The sequence below is a fragment of the Phalangium opilio genome, unplaced genomic scaffold (assembly GCF_054372755.1).
Source record: "Phalangium opilio isolate 3A_F unplaced genomic scaffold, DU_Popi_V2 ptg000025l_1, whole genome shotgun sequence".
Classification (NCBI taxonomy): domain Eukaryota; kingdom Metazoa; phylum Arthropoda; class Arachnida; order Opiliones; family Phalangiidae; genus Phalangium; species Phalangium opilio.
The window spans coordinates 1,214,835-1,235,459 of NW_028324156.1; the positions used below are offsets into that span (position 1 = coordinate 1,214,835).

The 20,625-nt window shown below is 33.6% G+C and overlaps 1 protein-coding gene across 2 annotated transcripts in view; it reads right to left on the bottom strand.

The window, feature by feature from the left end:
* Tdg (Thymine DNA glycosylase) overlaps positions 1-20,625 on the bottom strand; it is a 226,898-nt gene that overhangs the window by 56,769 nt on the left and 149,504 nt on the right. The window lies entirely within an intron of this gene.

Genomic DNA, 20,625 nt, shown 5'->3' on the forward strand with positions numbered 1-20,625 from the left:
TTTGGTAATCCGCAACCTTATGACTTGAGATAAAAATCGTCGTCGTTTGGAATTTCACGTAATACTAGGTTTTAAAAAAATAGGCTTAACAAAGCAAATTATATCTTAAGCCTAATCAGATGAAAAAAAACCACGATACGAAGCTCGTGATACAAATTGCGATACGTCCGTCACGCGCCAGCTAATTCCAACCCAAACAAAACATTAGAAAAAAGAATTAACGACATTGTTTACTCAGTGACAATCGTTAAAATATTCTGTTATTAAATATCAAGGCATAACAATCATTCTATCTCATCTAAGGGTCTTTGAACGGATAAGGTTTCTTTCAAGAAAAAAATTTTACTTGAAATTTGACACCAAATATTTTTCATCATATTTTCAAACTTATTCATCATATGGGAAAAATTTTTTTTTTGTCTCGAGATTTCCATGGATATCTTATCGTATTTTTAAAAGTCTTTCGTACGGTTTCGATATTTTTGAAGGATTTTGTAGTTCTTGGCGGTTGCGGATTTCAAAACATACGATATCTTTTCTTTATCTATACATTGGAATGTTAAGTATTTAGTTTGAAATAATTTAGAGAGGATACTTTTAATTTAATTTAAATGAAATTAATCATCGCGGGAAGAAGTTATTATTTCGAAATTAAATTTGTTAAGTTAAATTTTAACATATTTTTTTGTGTTCTTGCTTTCGTCATTTGTTGTCAATAATCTACAGGGTGTTACAAAATAGTACTACTATAAGGGTCTTCCTAAGCAAGTTATAATTGATGTGTTTTAGGTATGACCCCTTAAATTTATGTAAGGAAACTAAAAGACAATTGATTTCTAATTTAATTAAGGGGTCATCCATTAAGCATTTCAATCATAACTTGGGCAATCAAACTTTCATAGAACATTTTCGACTCCAAATACCCCATAGAACCACCCCACTGTCCTTCGAGTTACCACCCTTTTTCGCAGCACCCTGTATACTACTCCCTCCTATATATCTCCATTTTCAAATCGTAAAATATAATTTGAATTTTGAAACAATACTAGCTTATATAATCGTAACCCTAATCACATCCATTCGTCACTAAGCCTTGGCGATATATCATTCCTAAATACATACATACATAAATGGTAATCAAATCCCTGAAACAATAGGCCTACTAGACTTTATAAACAAATAAATATCCTTATTCATACAGAGTTTCGTTAGGCCTTGGAGAAGTAAAGTGACCATTCATTCATATTTCATATCATAAAATTTAGATACGAGCTAAGCCTAAATAGGCTTACCAAGAAACGAACGCAGGAACGAAAGTATAACCCTGACATAAACACAGTGACACAAATTTATATCTTTACGAATATGTATTTCCTTTAAGTCCTTCTGTATAATTTATATATATTTTTCTAAGACAAAAACATTGTTAAGCCTTGGTAAGTTTGTATTGTTGGATGAAGGTGCACTCGATTAAGACCCTGCCATAAGTATTAAGAACTAATGAAAATCATTGAGCATAAATATTTATTCTATACAATTCTCCATTTGTCCAGGTAGAACAGGAAGTAGCCAACTTCCAGGGTTAGGCCCTAACGATGTTTTCAACAAAAAAAAAAAGGAAAATCTACGAAACTTGGGGTCACAATTCCCCGCCTACTTAAAATACGTATATTAAGCAAGGTTGACATTCTTTAATTCTATTTATAACTTTGGGACGTTAGAACTTCAGTTTTGTAAAAAATACGGTGAAATAGTTTGTGTGTGTCATAGCCATAATTCTACTCTATCCAAAGATACCCAATACTTTGGGGTTCCTTTAAACAGAGCTCGAAAAAATAAGCGTTTTGACCTTTGACCCAATTTAGAATTGTTTTAATGAAATTGAAACAATTTAGGGACTTTAGAACTTTGGGTTTATAATAGCAGGGATAGATTTAATTTTAGAAGTAGGAATGAAGAACAGAGTAATCTGGGCGCGCGTCGAAGTCCCGGATTCCCTTCCACGGGACGGGGAGTATGAAAGAAGAAGTGGGTCATAGTGATAGAGGTAAAAGGAATTACGTATTTTTCGCCGTCCCCGTCAGCAACGTCATCAAAACGTAGTTTAAGTGAGCCAATAAGATAATTTAAACTTTTCGTTACGTGTTGGAGGGAGGGGCTTTATACTGGGCTATGAGTAGGACTGAAGTAAATACTAACCGGCCTCCATTCCTACTTCTAAAATTAAAACTATCCCCGACAATAGACACACTGAAATTCTTTGAGCATAACCAAAATACTTATGGGTTCTTCTTAACCGCGTTTCGACCTTTGACCCTACCTCAAATTAAGAAACTCAATATTTATTTTTATCAACTTCCTTTTAATATTAAAATATATATTTTTTACTCCTAATAATTTATGTCGAATATAAACCGTATTTGAACAAAAAACGTCGAGTATTCTATTTAAATTAATGATTATTGTACGTGCCTTGTTGAGTATTTTGTATCACCGTAAACGTGACGTTCGCGTGGGTGTATTACCATATATTTGACGTCAAATCATCCCCCAAGAACGTTTTCGCCTATATAGAACAGCTTGAACGTTCGTTGTTTTCCTTATTAATATCGAGTTGTCAAAACCAACAGAATATGTCGAAAAAAAGTTCAACGTAATTTATTAACGTCTACGAAAGAGTGCACATCGCGACACACAATAGGGGGAGTGTACGCCATTAAATATATTTTTATGAATGGGAAACTTTGATCAAAAAAATAAATAAATAAAATATAGCGTCGTCTGCTCACGTGTTTTTAAACTTGGGTGTATTGTTTCGCGGCAATATTTTCCCATAAGAAATTGGAGTATTTTGAAAGTAATACCAGCCGATTCCCGATTGGGATTTCATTTTATCTGTCTGGGAACCGGAGATTTTCATGATTTCATTCGTAAAAACAATAGGTCATTTTTAACTGTTAAAATCACGAGGGAACTTTTTTTCTTTCGCCATGGGGATTAATTTAAATATCTTCTTTTTTTTATAAGAGGAGATAACAAAATGCGCATTAAAGGTAGAAGATGGTTAGATTATCAAGAGAAGGGTTAATGTTAAGTTTCAAGGCTGTCTGGTGATTGTTTTAGAAGGACGAATCGTGAGGAATTCATTACGGAATAAAAACCCGATATACTATATTCTTTCCTAAAATAAACCAGTAACTATAATTTGCTAAGCCTAATTCTTATGGTTAGACGTAAGCTTAATTTGTATGATTAAAGTTTAAGCTTAATTCGCGTAATTAAAATTTATGCCTAATTAGTCTGATTAAAGTTCAAACCTATATCGTAAACTGAAAGTTTGTTAAGCCTAATTAGTAAAACCGAAAGTTTGTTAAAACTAATTCGTAAAACTGAAAGTTGTTAAAACTAATTCGTAAAACTGAAAGTTGTTAAAACTAATTCGTAAAACTGAAAGTTGTTAAAACTAATTCGTAAAACTGAAAGTTGTTAAAACTAATTCGTAAAACTGAAAGTTTGGTAAGCCTTATTCGTAAAACTGAAAGTTTGCTAAGCCTAATTCGTAAAACTGAAAGTTGTTAAAACTAATTCGTAAAACTGAAAGTTGTTAAAACTAATTCGTAAAACTGAAAGTTGTTAAAACTAATTCGTAAAACTGAAAGTTGTAAAACTAATTCGTAAAACTGAAAGTTGTTAAAACTAATTAAATTCGTAAAACTGAAAGTTGTTAAAACTAATTCGTAAAACTGAAAGTTGTAAAACTAATTCGTAAAACTGAAAGTTGTTAAAACTAATTCGTAAAACTGAAAGTTGTTAAAACTAATTCGTAAAACTGAAAGTTGTAAAACTAATTCGTAAAACTGAAAGTTGTTAAAACTAATTCGTAAAACTGAAAGTTCTTAAGCCGCCTAATTCGTAACCCGAAAGTTCTTAAGCCTAATTCGTAACCCGAAAGTTCTTAAGCCTAATTCGTAACCCGAAAGTTCTTAAGCCTAATTCGTAACCCGAAAGTTCTTAAGCCTAATTCGTAACCCGAAAGTTCTTAAGCCTAATTCGCAACCCGAAAGTTCTTAAGCCTAATTCGTGACCTGATTCTGAAAATTTGTTAGTCTTAATTCGTATAGTAAATGTTAATAGTCCCAATTCAAACCTTGTACAGTTAAGCCTAAACCAAACAATACGCCTATAATAGCTATCCGATATTAATTCTCGAAAGGGTGATTGTAAAAATTAGAATTAATATATTCAAGGAAGATCCATAAAGTAACTTCATACTTTCCCGAAGAATAAAAATGTGCCTTCAACATCGAAAAGAGAGAGAGAGCGAAAGATGATCGATGTCTTTTTATGAAGAGCTAGCTATCTAACCGAAAGGGGTACTTCTTCCCACTTATATACACCGGTACACAGACACGCTAAGGTTTATTATATTAACGGTACTTAAAAGTCTAGAGAGACAACGCGCAACTGCGCCCCCAAAACTAATTGAGTGTCCAGTTTTTAGGAGGGAGTCTTTACAACAATACAGCCCAAAATCCAACCCAACCCAACCAACAAGGCGGAGGAATTGTCTTTGTAGTTTTCCGAGTGGATTTTAATTAATTAGTCAGGTGATAATTAATAAATTGCCTTTGTTTCTATCTTTCTTTAGGAACGTGGCCAGGATATTCCTTCGTTATCTGTTTTGAACGCAAACGCTTCTTGGGACAGAGCGAAATATCAAACGCAAATAGACAAAAATAGAAAGTAATACGCTGTCATACGTAAGTTTTCCCCTAGATTTCGATTGGAGGAGGAGCTAACATTCGTGAGATACACTGCCATACTGGTGGTGTAGGGAGAAAGCTGTATAACCCACAAAAGACTGACAGAACTTTGGTACGACTTAGGAGGGTCTGACCTAGTACTACTGACTCAAATGTGAGATCTCTATACCGACCGCGAGGGGGTGGTAAATACTTTTTCCTCGCCTAAGAGGCGCGGCTCTCGATCGTGGTTCACTTTCCGTTATACTTCCATTTGCCTTTGGCGATAGTAAGATGCCGAGTAGCGTCGTCTCCGAATGGAGCTCGTTGCGACGTCGCCCTTTTCGACACTTTAATTAATGATGTCATAAACATATCATCGCCGACTGATATAACTAACGAGCTTATATCTTTAACACGAGAGATATTTAGAGATTAATGAAATATCCCCTTAAACTTTTGGGGAAATAGCTAGTGCTATAGGCCAGAGAAGCAAAGGGAAATTTTCTGAAGAGCGTCGTCGTCCCACTGGATTGTTTAATTTCTGTCAGTGTTCCTATAATACACTTTTCATTTTTCGCGATACCAAAAGTTCACGGTTGATGACCTTTCTGGAGTTGAAAGATCGACTACCCCCAAGAATTGCATTCGAATTATTGGACCATATGTTTCAGCGGGAGCGTTGTTGTTTAAATTAAAACGTACACAAACACAAACACAGCTGCTATAAACAGTAGTATATATTGTTCACGTGGAGAAGGTGTGCTGCTTAAGAACATTAATCCAAAGTTCAAATTAGGCTTAAAAGAATAGTTAAGCTTAGCGTCTGTGATTAGGATTAGGTCAATGATATTACGCTTAGCGAGTTGACCTTAAGAGTTGAGGGTCAGGATTAACGTTCGTGAATGAAACAGGCTTAGGTGTTAAAATTAATTTTAGGCTTAGGGTATAATAGAGTGGTACTGAAAGGGGAGGAGCTACGGAGACGTGTCGTCAATATTGGTGCTGAGGACTTTCAATATGGTCGCCAAAACAGAGGTAAGAGATGGGAGAGGGTAACGTCACGAGAAAGTTCGTAGTAGCAGACTATAATATTAATCGAGGGTAGGGTTAGAGTTTGTGAAGAAAGACTAAGGGTTAGGCTTAACGTTTCTGTACAAAACAAAATGATTTACATTCCAATATTACTAAAATATACGCTGGGTATTTCCCCTTCAATCTCAAATCCTTTAAATCTCCACGCTCTCAATTTCTCCCAAATTCTGGGAACGAATTAGGAACGTAGGTGGACAGAATCTGTTACTGCATTTCATACATAACAATATTTTTCTCTCTCCCACAATTCCTCGGGCGCTGTAAAAACATTGCCCTTTTAATAAAAGAGGCGTGGTGATTCGGTAAAAACCCGACATAACACCCCAAAAAGCGCAACCACCCCTTACCCTTTTATAGACCTTAAAACGTATTAACCAAATTAATTCCTAGAAAAAAGGAATTTCTAAATATAAAAATGTCAGGCAAGGCTGGCAAGAAATCGTGTATGGTGTTTTTAATCTAATAGCACCTTGAAACCTTTCCCAATATTAAATCTGGGTATAAAATTAACACAGAGTGCCGTTTCGTCTTAACGAGTGACCTCCGGGGATACTAGAAGGGTTTTTACCCGGGCGTGGTGTGATTAGAAACATTTTTCTCAAATCAAAATTTTTTCCTACAATTTTTTTTTGAAAGATGAAAGACGGAAAATGAGGTTAAATAAAACAAAAGATTTTCTCATAAAATTTTCTAGGGTCCCTTATTTGGTCAGCAAGCAAATATTTAGAGGTAAATTGAGAATTTTTACAGAAAATAACCCGCTGCACATTGTTGTAAATTGAACCGCAAAATTGCCTTGTTTATATTCAAGAAGAGATATCTAGTTTACTAGGGAGAAGGTATAAATTCGCCCCACATTTCTAGCTTTATCTCCAGTCCAAACGTAGCCTGTCCGGAGTTAATCCCCGCCGCCTCTAAATTACAACCAGCAGCATCTCATTGGTTCTTGAAAACTCACATCAGCGCGACGCGAATGACGAAAATTACAGTCATATTTTCCGACTGAGGAGAGGCGAAATAGTCCGGCCTCCTTTTACATCCCCCCCTTTATTTTGAAAGGGGGACTGGGACTATGTCGCGCGAATACTTAGGCATCTTACGCCTTCTCCCTAATAAACTAGATCTCGCTTCTTGTTATATTTCAATATTGGTCTGCATGGCTACCTACAGCCCCACATTAATGGCCGGATTACATAGATTGAAATTGGATTACCGGGTTAATGCATAAAAAAACGAGATTCATGATCAGGGCGTACATTTCTTTCATGGGCTGGGCACCTTCTTTAAAGTTTTAGAAGATAGTTTTAAATAACTTAATAAATGTTAAAAGTTACGTCAGCTTTTCAAAATGGCAAATTAAAGCAGAGAAAAACCCCCAAATATTTTTTTATCTAGTTTAGTTACTTATTAAATAAAATAAAAAATTAAAAGATAACATTCTATAGACGCACCCAATATTAAATTATCTTTAATTTTAGTTAACTGGGTCATATTTTTTTAAGAAAAAATATCAATTAAATAAAATGTCAACTTAAATCCTCAAGATTAATTTAAATGAGGCCCCGATTTTTAAATATTAATTTAAAAATTCCATTAATCATTGTTAAATTAAATTAAATTTGTTTAAATATAAACGAGGAAATATAATTTTAAATTTTAGTTACCATTTGAATAATGGAAAATAATTTCATCTTAACTTAATTTTTGGCCTTGAAATGAATTGAAAATAATACGTTTAAATATTAATTATCAAAGTAATGGCAAAATATTTCAACGCATAATTAAATAAATTTAGGTTAACTAATCTTCAATATTAAATGAAAATAATCCATTTAAATAATAATTAACAAAGTAATGGCAAAATAATTTTAAGTATAATTAAAACAATTAAGGGTATATTGATTAAATATTACTTAGTAATATAACGCGTTAATTTCTAGACGGATATACCTTTGCTAATCTCATCACATTACAGTATTTCAAGACCAAACAATAAGCCATAAGGGTATTAAAAATACAGAAACAATTCATCTTGTCGAAAGTAAATAGAGGTTACGTAAAGTTTTGACGTCAAAGTATAACGATAAAATATCCCAACGAACGTCAATGAAAGAGGATTTAATATAAATCCATAGATATAAGCTTTGTGTACTATAAAATCGCTTAGTAACCGACTGTGTTCAAAACCAAACAAAACAATTGAGGAAAAATTTATTGTAGATAAATTGAAATTATCTATCAAGTTAAGATCGTGATAAAAATATAAACAATAATATTAATTCGAATTCGGTTAAAAGCTTTTTCCAAGAATCCGGTTTATCAAAATTCATCTATCAATATATAATCTATAAATATAATTATCGATTTATATATATATATATAAAGCCGGTAGCACACTATTATCATTTCACAATATGACAATTTAAATTTTGAGCAATATTACGTCACTAATACAAAAATTAAGCATTTTAGAAGACTTCCAATTACTTAAAAAATATATACAGGGTGTTCCAAAAAGGGATTGTAATTATAGGACCAAAGCAGAGTGGGATGGTTCTATAGGAAATCAATTTTGAGTCGAAAATGTAATAACTTCTACACCTAACAAGTTATTATTCGAGCAATTTACGAATGACCCCTTAAATTTAACCAAGAATCTGAAAGAAAATGCTAATTTAATTAAGGGGTCATCCCTAAAACCATCTAATCGTAACTTGTTTAGGGTGGCCCTTATGGGCAAAATGGTGATAAAAGTTACAATTTCCATTCAGAATTGATTTCCCATAGAACCATCCCATCCCACTGTATATCGGGGTCCTCTAATTACCTCTTATTAAACACCATGTATAGAATTAATAAATACGAATGCAAACAAAACGGATTGCATTGTGTGCGGCCGGCTTAGTTATATAGAATTTCGGGGGAGGTTGAAATCATGACTTGTACATTTTTTTTATTTTATTTAGTTTTTTTCTTTTCGTGGCCTTAAAAATACTACAGGAATCCTCCCACGCTTATGAATGCTATTCGTATTGAAATTGGTAATGAAATATAAGCCTCATTATCTAATCACTGATTTATCTATCACCCATCGCTTCATTAACGGGATCTGTACGAACAAAAGAACATTTGAAAAATAAAAATTAAAAAAAAAACCAAAAAGGCTGAAGTCTCTTCTAAAGATTACCGCGCTTTTACGCAATTAAAATAACCAAAGAATAAAATGTATTTTGGCGCCATTCTACCTGCGAATCTTCCTCCCCCCCCCCTTTTTATTTCGCGGCTTTTTAAAAGCCGAAGTTTCTTTTATTTTTTAATAATAATAAAATCAAAAGTACAACAATTCGGAGAAGAAAAGTTTAAGATAAAAAGTATATTTATTCTTCCTAGTATTATCATTATAATGAGATGGGAATTAAATTATTTTTATATTTATTATTTTAATGTTGACAGATGACGTCATCTAGCTTCTAAGAAATTATTTCGCGTTTCATCACCGGGTTTTAATTTCAAAGTAAATTTAAAGGAAAGTGTGTGTGAATATATTTAAAGATGAATAGATTTTGATATTTTTCTTTTGTCTCCAGTTTGAATTAGGCTTAGAGTTGGGTGTCAAATGTTTATATTGGGGTTAGAGTTGGGTTTCAAAAATTTATATAGGGCTTAGAGTTGGGTTTCAAAAATTTATATAGGGCTTAGAGTTGGGTTTCAAAAGTTTATATTAGGCTTAGAGTTGGGTTTCAAAAGTTTATATTAGGCTTAGAGTTGGGTTTCAAAAAGTTAATTTTAGGCTTAGAGTTGGGTTTCAAAAGTTTATATTAGGCTTAGAGTTGGGTTTCAAAAATTTATATTAGGCTTAGAGTTGGGTTTCAAAAATTTATATTAGGCTTAGAGTTGGGTTTCAAAAATTTATATTAGGCTTAGAGTTGGGTTTCAAAAGAAAAACGTTTATATTAGGCTTAGAATTGAGCCTCAAAGCTTGAATTTGTCTTAATACTTCGTAGTCCTTAAATTTAAGGTGAGTAATTAGATTAATTAAGAACGTTCGGGGTTTCGAAAATTTGAATTAGGCTCAAAATTTAGTGTTAACAATCATATACTTAAAACTGAGTTCCTTGGCCATAAATCCATTCATAAGAATAAGCCTAAAACTGACTTTCTATAATAGGCATTAAATTTTGGATTATATCAATAATAACACATAACAAAATGAGTCGTTAAAAATCACCAATAATTAGGGTTTAGCGACGATTCTCCTTACTAATGATTAGGCTTAAGAAAAATATCTTGACTTTATACTTCCTTTTAACATATTTGCACAATAGTTTTCATTCATTCATTCATTCAATGAACGCGAGCTTTAAATCTCATAAGTTAGGTAGGTCTTCCTTCCTCTAAAAGGGTCAGGTGGAATTATCTCTTATGATCCGGGCATCAGGTAAAAGAAAGGTAAATGGCTCACGTTTTGGCGCTTAAAACTTTCTCTAAAAAAAAAAATTAATTTCTATATATGAACGTTGAGGGGTCAACCGTAAAGGTCACGGTAAAGAATCGCAAATAATTACTAAAATAAATCGCAATAATCACGATTTCATTCTTCTTTTGAAAAAAAAAAGAATTATAAAGAATTTTTTTTTTAAAGTTTAGGTAAAATGGAATATACTATAACCATAGGTCATAATCATCATCATATTAATTAAAATAATGTTTCTTTGTTAGTTAAAAATATGCTAATTTAATTAAAATAATTTGTAAATAATAAATTTCGCTACTTTTAAAGTCGTCCGAACTAAAAACAACTAAAAAGAAAATTTGAATCTTCGCCAATTTTTGAATTAAATTTGGCAAAAACAATTTAATTATAAATTACCTATACAAATAAATAAGCCGCATTCCAAGGTAACTTATATAATGGATGTTTATGATAAGTCTGCTATATTTTAAACGGTGGTGTTTTCTATGGGTCAAGCTGAGTGGACAGTGCATGTCAAAGAACATTGAGTCTACAACATTTACTTACAAGGAGATATTATGGACTTCCAAACATTGACATATTCCACTCATTTTAACCCTCAAAACACGACCATTAATTTATGGCAGACTTATCAGAAACAACCAATTAATATAAAAATATTCCCAGACTATCAAATTAAATTTATTAAACAACATTCCTTTATAATCAAGATAAGTTATATATTTAATCCTAATTAAAAATAAATCTCATTCAATAAGGAAATAAGTCCTATATGGTATGCAAAATATTAAATCAACGGCGTTACTCAAGCGTTACTAACAGACAGACAGAAAGACAGATTTACGCGTTTAAGATATTAATTAAATACCTTACTACAATAGACAATTCCATTAATTCCAGTAGAGAAGAAAACAACATTACAGGGGAGGGAGGTCACCGCTAGAGGCCTCCCTCCTCGTGTAGTGAACTAGGACGGCTCCATCTGGTGTCTCCTTTTGACGCCAGGGAAATAACCAAAGAGGGCAACCTCCCCTGTGCTTTGGTTTCTCCCAAAAAAATTAATGGAACGTCTATGGCAACTAAATAGCATATTATTACAAATCCCATATATCTAGCTAAGTCTATAAATGAAACCAGCTTTTGAAAAAGAATTATTTTCAAGGCGCCGGTATTCTTAAATTGTTTTTTATACCTCTCTCTCTCTCTCTCTCTCTCTCTCTCTCTCTCTCTCTCTCTCTCTCTCTCTCTCTCTCTCTCTCTCTCTCTCTCTCTCTCTCTCTCTCTCTCTCTCTCTCTCTCTCTCTCTCTATTTTCGAGCTCATTCAGGAATCTAGAATTAAAACAAGCAAGCTCTACGCGAAAGAAAAGAAAGAAAGAATTTCTGGATTTATTTTTGAGGTTTAAGAGAGATGAGGGATGCAAAGGGATCAGCTGAGAGATGAGAAGAGCGGGAAGAGAAGAAGAATCAAGATTTGCCAAGCAGCTAGCGTCGGCAGGCGCCGGAGGTTGACAAAAAATGCCTAGACTTAACGTCTCTCGTCGTAGAGTTTTGGGACATACTTGTCCACACGCTCAAAAAGACTTAGTAAGCTTACTGGATTCCAAAATTAAATAGACAAAGGCGTTCCTTTTTTTAGGCCTGCATGAGGTATAATTTATTTGTCAGGGGAAGCCTAACCTTGTTGCTAAGGGGTTCTTTTAATATATAAACACATACCCGGAACGAATTCAAGGTCAATTTATTAATTAATTAATTCTGATTTAAATATTTTAGATTTAAGCCTTAATTAAGAAATTATTTCTAGTCATACAGGGTGTTTAAAAAAAGGGTTGAACAGTGGGATGGTTCTATAGGAAATTAATTTTGAGTCGAAAATATAACTTAATGACATTTTGTCCTGTACTGATTGGAGTGTTTTACGAACGACCCCTTAAAATATTAAATAAGAAACAAAGTCAATGCTAGTTTAATTCGGGGGTCATCCGAAAATGGTATATGACATTTTGACCTATAGAACCATCCCAATGTGCAATTACCCTTTTTTTTTTTGGAACACCCTGTAGATAAAAGCTGAAAATTAAAAATAACTGCACGTGCTTCGAACTTAATAATACAAAAAAAATAGACTATCTCAGCTTAAACTTGGGGCATATTTTTATCTCCCTTTGATAGCGTTACGCGCAAAATTAAATCAACCCCGCACGAGATCTTCACCAAAATAGTATACTATCTCTTATCGTTTCAACATGAGAATACAATTGATGGGGGCGGTGGGGAAGGGGTAGTAGTGTTCATTTACTTCTTATATAACGTAAAAACAGCTTCACACGCGTTGTAATTTCAGGTTGAAATAACTGTATCTTTTCACGCGCTTCTCTTTTGGGACTTGGGAGGAATTCAGAGGAAAAGAAGAGAATAAAGGGGACACGCCTCTCTTTTTTTCCATGGATGAACCGTAGAGCGAAATAGGTGTACTTTTATTACGTTTTATGTTACAAGTTACTTGATTTTAGTTTCTTATAAAGCATCATTTGTTTCTGAGTACATTCTCCAAGGACGGGATATACTATATAGAGAAGAAGATGGGGAAAGCCTTTTTTCCGCCACGTTTTTTTTTTTGGTTTCACTTAACTAACTTTAAACTTTGTAACAAAAAAGTACGCTCGCTTTTTGTATGAAAAGAAACTTGACTAAATAATGAGGTCTAAATAGGCTTAAAGGGAAGGTGTAACATTTTAAGTACCCAGACGCACGTGATTTGGTAATTGGTTTAATAAAAAATAGCGGGAAATGTTTTAACAAAAGTCCTCGTGCTGTAGGCCTATTTAATCTATTGTTTCCTTTTTTTCTAACAAGTTTAAATTAGGCTTAAGTGTAGTTAAAATAATAGACGCTTTTCAAAATTAGAGGGGGCGTAGTATCGTCTGCTAAATTTAGGGTTAAAAGTCCACGTGCGGTATTTAATCTACTGTTTCTTTTTTCTCTAACAAGTTTAAATTAGGCTTAAGTGTAGGTAAAATAATAGACGCGTTTCAAAAGGAGAGGGGGGCGCAGTATCGTCTGCTAAATTTAGGGTTAACACAGATTAACATCCGGATGGTATATGAACTAATAAATAGGTCTAAAAATTAATACAGAGCATCAATAGTAAAAAAAGGTAAGTAAATAACAAACACTGATAACTTCTATCAACGTATCTTATTTTTTTTCGTGGAATTTTACTCCCGCCTTTTTTGACGCAATAACGCGCCAAATATCTATATCTATGACAATCCCAAATTTATATCACTTATGGGTCAAAATAGAGTGACGCCTATATATTATATAGCACCTTATCTTATATACATACACCAGCATCCTTTCTACACCCCTCCTTTCCACTTAGGTTAGTTTTTTAAACGACGCATTATGTTTAGTTCTTGGAAAAAAGAATTAAGATTCAGGAAGTTTCAATGATCCCAAATTCCCAATTTGACGCAATATTCCAAAGGTTTAAGTTAAGAGAAAGAAGTCAAAGTCTTTTGTGTTTCGTTTTGTACTTAACGCCATAAAGAATGCACCCAAAAGTCGTGTTGCAATTTATCTCTACTACAAGTTCTCCAATTTCCCAACCTGAAGACTGAAGATGATTTTTTTAAAGATTAACGAGCCATGGATACAAGATAAACCGAATGAGTTAAGCAGCCTAATACAGCTTTCATTAACTGGAATTTATCTTTGATTAAGAAACTAGCTCCTATAGCTTTTATTTTCTATACCGAGAAATCATCAGATTGATTGACCTTGGTTAAACAAAAACTCGCGAATTTTTTTTGAACTCACGAGATAAATTAATATAAAAGTTTCGTAAGAAGCTCGTGTGCATTGATTGCATTTTCGCATCAGAAATTGTTATCGCAATTAATATCGATTCGATTATAAATCAATACTAAGAATTAAAGATTGACAATTTTAAGTTTTTCGGGAACACTATATTGCTTTGTCATCAAATATTTGTCATCTCAAGAGCTTAAAAGCTGGGGACACGTAATCAGCTAGAGCTAAGACCATTAAACACTGTGTTTAATGGTCTTAGGCTAGAGAAAATCAAAGTTATTATATTATTACAAGAAGTGATATCTAGTTTATTAGGGAGAAGGTATAAGATGCCTAAGTATTCGCGCGCCATAGTCCCAGTCCCCCTTTCAAAATACAAGGGGGACGTAAAAGGAGGCGCCGGGCTATTTCGCTACACTCTCCTAATTATATAAAAAGGACTTGGTTTGCCCAAGCCTAAAAACAAAACGATAAGAGTTTTTTCCAGTTGACTGAAGCGCGGATATTTTATTTTTCTATATAATTTTAAAGACAATCCGTATTTTACTACTCTTTAGAATTTAATTCAATCTCCTGATTTTACTGGTAATGGATTTATTTCCTATAAATTAATTGAAATGAAAAATTACTTATCTCAGATTTTTCAACAATTCCATTTTCGTAAAATTTTATCATGAAAAATCTGAGATAAGTAATTTTTTATTTCAATTAATTTATAGGAAATAAATCCATTACCAGTAAAATCAGGAGATTGAATTAAATTCTAAAGAGTAGTAAAATACGGATTGTCTTTAAAATTATATAGAAAAATAAAATATCCGCGCTTCAGTCAACTGGAAAAAACTCTTATCGTTTTGTTTTTAGGCTTGGGCAAACCAAGTCCTTTTTATATAATATCTGTTCCTTCAGTCTGCATTTGTATTAATCTATTATAAAACAGTTTTTTGCCTGAAATGCGAAATTTTTCACTTCTAGGACGAGGTTAAAAATGGTTCTACACTTCTACTAATTCTTATAAGATACGGCTCACAATTCGTTTTAGAACCCAAGCTTTATAGTCAACTTCAAAACCAACATCCTGCCACGATTTTTAAACTATCAAATCCGTATCTTTTACAGTCCACTCTACAATTACAATTATCCATGACATTGCGTTCACTGCCCTTGTGCGTTTACAGTGAGTGGCACCGTGGCCAGTTATTTTAATTAAAATACCTAGGCCACAGGGCCAGTTTTAAAAAAATCCTTATTTCCAACACTGATCCATCTATCCTTATGCCTTACTGAAGGCAACAGTGAAATATCCATGAAGCGTAAGCTTCTATTATAAATCCATGGCCTAAGTAAGGCAACTTAAGCCTTGGTCGAAACTAACATCTAAAATATAAATTAAATAGGTATCTTAAGTATAGAATTTCAACCGAGACACATAATTAAACGAAAAATAGACCCGCCAGAGAAATGTTTAATAAATATAGTGTTATTTTTATTGAAAAATATCAAGTTAAAGTTTCAAGGCGGTGAAATGGCAAATTAGCGTCGTCTACTGTAGAGTAATGAACAATTAGCGTCGTCTGCTGTAGAATAATCTTTTGAGGTACTTACATTTTTAATTAAATTAACATACTTAGACTTAATTAATTTTGATGAAACTTGAAAAAGACACACCTTGAATAGTTACTTGTTAATTTGAAAGTATTCCGAAACGTAACTTCGCTTTAGTTTTTAAATGATTCGATGTACAGGAGCACCAAAAACCCCATGTTATTCCTATGGGAAAATCGGCGAAAATCTGTGAATTTTCATTTAACATTACGGGAGGGTGTGGGATCTTATCTAGAAGGGCCTACCGGCCCTCTAGAATTTCGTCATTCGCGTCGCGCTGACGTGAGCTTTCAAGAACCAATGAGATGCTGGTTGTAATTTAGAGGCGGCGGGGATTAACTCCGGACCTACGTAACGTTTGGACTGGAGATAAAGCTGGAAATGTGGCGAATTTATACCTTCTCCCTAGTAAACTAGATATCACTTCTTGATTATTATTTATAACTAGCTTGATAGAAAAACGCGGGAGGTATTTACGGGATATACATAGTTTTCAGTCTAGGAGGATTGATACCATTTACACCAGGAGACCAGACGGACAAAGTGCAGTACCAAGTAAGTAAATTTTAAATGGTATTAATCCTCCTAGCTCTAGGTCTATTTAGTAAAGGGTGACCTATGACCTAGGGTGTAAATACTTTAATTTAAAACTAAATTACTTCTGTACACTGAAAATAATCCTAAATAATTTTATTTGGGGCCCGCTAAATCTATTTACCTATTTACTAACACTAAGTTTATTTTTGGGGGGTAAACACTCTTTAAAACCGGGGGAATAATACCCCCCTCCCCCTAAGAAAAATACACATAAAAATCCATTATACGTTAAGCTGTGTATACACAAAAACAAACTTAAACCAAATAAATGATTATTTCAATTTAAATCCAGGTTAGAAACATTTTAAGAAACTAAAAGGTCACGACCCCAAAAAGCAAATCTTAAACGATTTCCTTAACTGTAACGAATTCTAGATTAATTTCGTCACAAAATCTAGATCTTCTAAAACAATAACCTCTCAGAATCGAAAACAGCCAACAAAAACAAAAAAGGGACATAAATTAGGGTAAAACACAGCGTTGGAATTAATATGGTTTAAATAATATAGTTCCTGTATGGTGTGTACATAAGCGAATAATCCTCCTTAAGTGTACATCATTCATTAGGCCCCCTTTCTTTATGTCAGCGCCTAAGAGAGAGATGGGGCGCCAAAAATGCAAGAGACATTTTTATTTGCCTAGTGGTGCCGCTAACTCAGGTGCGAACTTACTCTCTTGAGTGTAATTCTTAGTTTAGGGTAGCTCTTTTAATCTTGGGCCTTTTCTCCAACATGTTTTTTACCCGAATCATGCGGTATACTTTTCCGCCGCTTATGCTACTGATTTGTTTATGTTTCGAAAAGGATGAAAACGATTTTTATCATGCTCTTGTATAGACGATTTTGGGGGAGAAAAATGTCTGAACGAAAACCTAACCGGTAATCAGGTTATAGGCTGCTAGGGGACATATTAGTGCCTTATAGATCCCATTCAGATATGTAAACTTAATGTAAGATTATCAATTTATGCTATTTATGATTTACGAACCTAGTTTTTGTTATCAATTTATTACAGTAGTATATAGTCTAGACCATAGAGACACGCAATAATAATGCAAACGTTTAAAAAGATAAATTTTATATTAAAACCTATCAGGGAAAAGGCTTCATTTCTTTTTTTTTCCAAAATGTGGGTTTGGTTTTTCTGGCTTGAAGCCCAAATACCGCTGCGCTCTGATACCGCCGCGACAAAGTCTAGGGACCCCATTTTTGTATTTTATTTTTATACAATTATTCAATGATGAGAGATATCCGCCTATCTCAAGTCTTTCAGACTCCAAAACTGCTCTCCGACACAGCTTTTATTACGGAGTATTCGATGAATTAGAGCTAATAGAGTTTAAAAGCGGGAAGATTGGTAAAAAGAGGTTAGGGTTAGCGGCTTCAATCGCTTATCTGTCTCGTTTAATTTTGTATTGGCTTTACGCCAGTGGATAAACTATATACTACATCTATACTTTTATAATATATTTTCTTTTCAACTCTTATACATTGCGCTTTAGAATCTATGGGAATGAGAACCGGAGACGTCAGACAGTGATCGCGTCGGGGAAAAACGTAACAGTTTGATACAAAACAAGTTGAAGAAGAATTGGACTTTAAAATGTTTGGGATCGAAATATTCAATGGGTCTTTGTTATTGTCGCATTATGAAAATAAGGCAGATCTGGATTAAGGTATTGAAGCCCAGGAGTCCTAATACCTCATGCAGGAAAGGTTTTCATTCAAGGGTCTCCAATAATGTGTATTAGCGTTGGGCCTTCAAATACCTGTCTACAACATTTAATTACGGATTGATATGGGCTCCCAAACATTGATTGGCCCATAAAACAAGGTAATAGTCACCAGCTTCTACCCATTTAATAGTACACTTCAGTTAGACAAAGGGTCAATATCGTTCTTAGATTCAAAAACACAGAAGACTGATATGTCTTAGACCGCACATTTGACTATACCCCTTGTTTTAGGGGTCAATCAATGTCAGGGACCCAATGTTCTTCAACACTGTCCACTCAGTTTGACCCTGAGGACACACAACCCTTTAATTTAACGCAGATTTATCAGAAAGATCCTGAACTCAAATTTTTCAACAGCTATACCAACACGAATATAGTTAAAAACTCAAGACATGTTATTTTAACCCAACCATCCATTTCCCTGAACTCAAGAAACCTCAAAACTCATCTTTTCCCAAGGATACAAATCCACTATAAATATATATACACACACAAAACATAAAAAAGAAATCAAAATTTCTTCAATCGTTCAATTCAAATATAATTTCTCTTACTAGTAGAGGAAGGGACGTTTGAAATTCAAAGACCTTGACTACTTTTACGTATCCATTGGCATTCTTTCCAATTCAAATATATATCGTCCATTTAAAAAAGAAGAAATAAAAAACCCCACGTGGTTAAATATTGGTTAAGCTGGCCGGATCCGCAATGACATAATCTACTAAATTCTAGAATTTATTTACACATTTTCTTATAATAAAGAATGGAGGGGAAATACCGGAGGAAGTTTGAATTACTGTGTAAATTTACGATTTCTTGTATATGGGTTAGTTAATTCGTTCAGATTTTATTTAATCTAATTTTAAATTAAAAGATGCACGCTACCAGATTATTAAGGGTATAGTATATTGTATTCCGCAGGGTTGTCACAGTCACAGATGTTTCAATTCAAAATTCCCTGACCGTTAACGTTAACCACACTTTCATTTGTGACTGGTGCAATTCAACAGACAGAAAAAGAAAAGCTTGTAGAATTCTGTTCGATTCAGTTCCAAACCTGTATACATGCAGGAGATGCTCTAATAACTAATTACTGGCAACCCTTACTTGGCGCATGCGCAGTTAAAGTTAAGAAACGTGAGCATGAAATTTCTCTAGAGTACAAAAAAAATATTAAAAATAATACTTCAACTTATTATTAAAAATAATATTTACACCTAATTTCTTTTATAAAAAACGAAGGCCTTTAAAAAAAATCCCATAAAATAAAAACACTGAATACCTAACTTTTAAAAGCACCTTTTGTACTGCAGAGATGAACAACAACAACTTATCAAGTCTTTTGAAATAGAAAAAAAATTAAATTAAAACTAAATTTTTTGACAGCTTGTTATTCGAAAAAAAGGAACGAAATATACCAACCGCTTTTGAAATACAGTCAAAAAAATAAAAATAATATGTTATTGAAAAATACAATCAATTTCTCAATACCGTCTCTCGATCTTCATGAATTTTAATTTTCAACTTTAAATTTCCTGTTCAAAAATTTAACGCGAGGTTATTTCGCCATTACATTCTGGTCATAATAGCGTTTGTGGTCAAGTCATTGACGTCTTTTACAAGCATCGACCACGTGCGAGCGGGATTAACTTCACGTGCACGAGGGAATACCATCACGTGCTACTAGTATGATATCGTAATATTTACCGCCTTTTTTTCTTCTTATTACTAATAAAGCCTGGTTTTCACTGCCGAAATTTTCACGGAACAGAAAAGAAAAATCCGCAAAATTTTGCGGAAAATTCCTTAAAAAGCGGTGGCAAAACGTTTTCACTTGTAATATGAAAGAGTGCGAGTTCGTGGAGACCAAGGCTTATCAGTTATGTTGAAAATGCACCAATAGCAACCTATCTATTTTCTTAGACTTAATTGTCTTTGTAAAAACGTTCAATTTTATCATATAAATAACGATTAAGCCAAATTTCTTTAGCAAATCGTTAACTATAAATTTTTAGACATTTAACTCGACAACAGAAGCGCCTTGAAAATAAAAAAATGGCGTCGAAAAAAAGCCTCGCGAGCTGACCAAAACCAAGCCTATGACGTCACGCATTCGTCGATTCCTATTTGCCACCGCTTTCCTTTCCGTAAAAATTTGCGGAAAAATAGAAAACCAGATCCGTGCTTGCCGCACAGAAAACGCGAAACTTTGCGGCAAGTTACCTCTAAAAAACGGCGCGGAACGCGGTTTTTCCTGCGTTTTGGGCCAGTGAAAACCAGGCTTAACAAGGCGGTAAGTTTAGGCAGGAAAAAAAAAACACGCGCCAAATTTCCTCCCATGTCTCCTAAAAATCGTCTGCTCTATCTTGTTATAGTGTTAGCCTATGACGACAGTTGTTATTATCATTAAATGAACCTTAAAAGGAAAGAAACCCGCCTAGAGTATATTTTTAGATTCCAATTGTTTTACATATTGTCTTTAAATAATAGTGATGACGTAGTTGCTTTCGCAAAGGCTTATTTTTTTTTCTTTCGTTATGGTGCATATATTGAATATGAC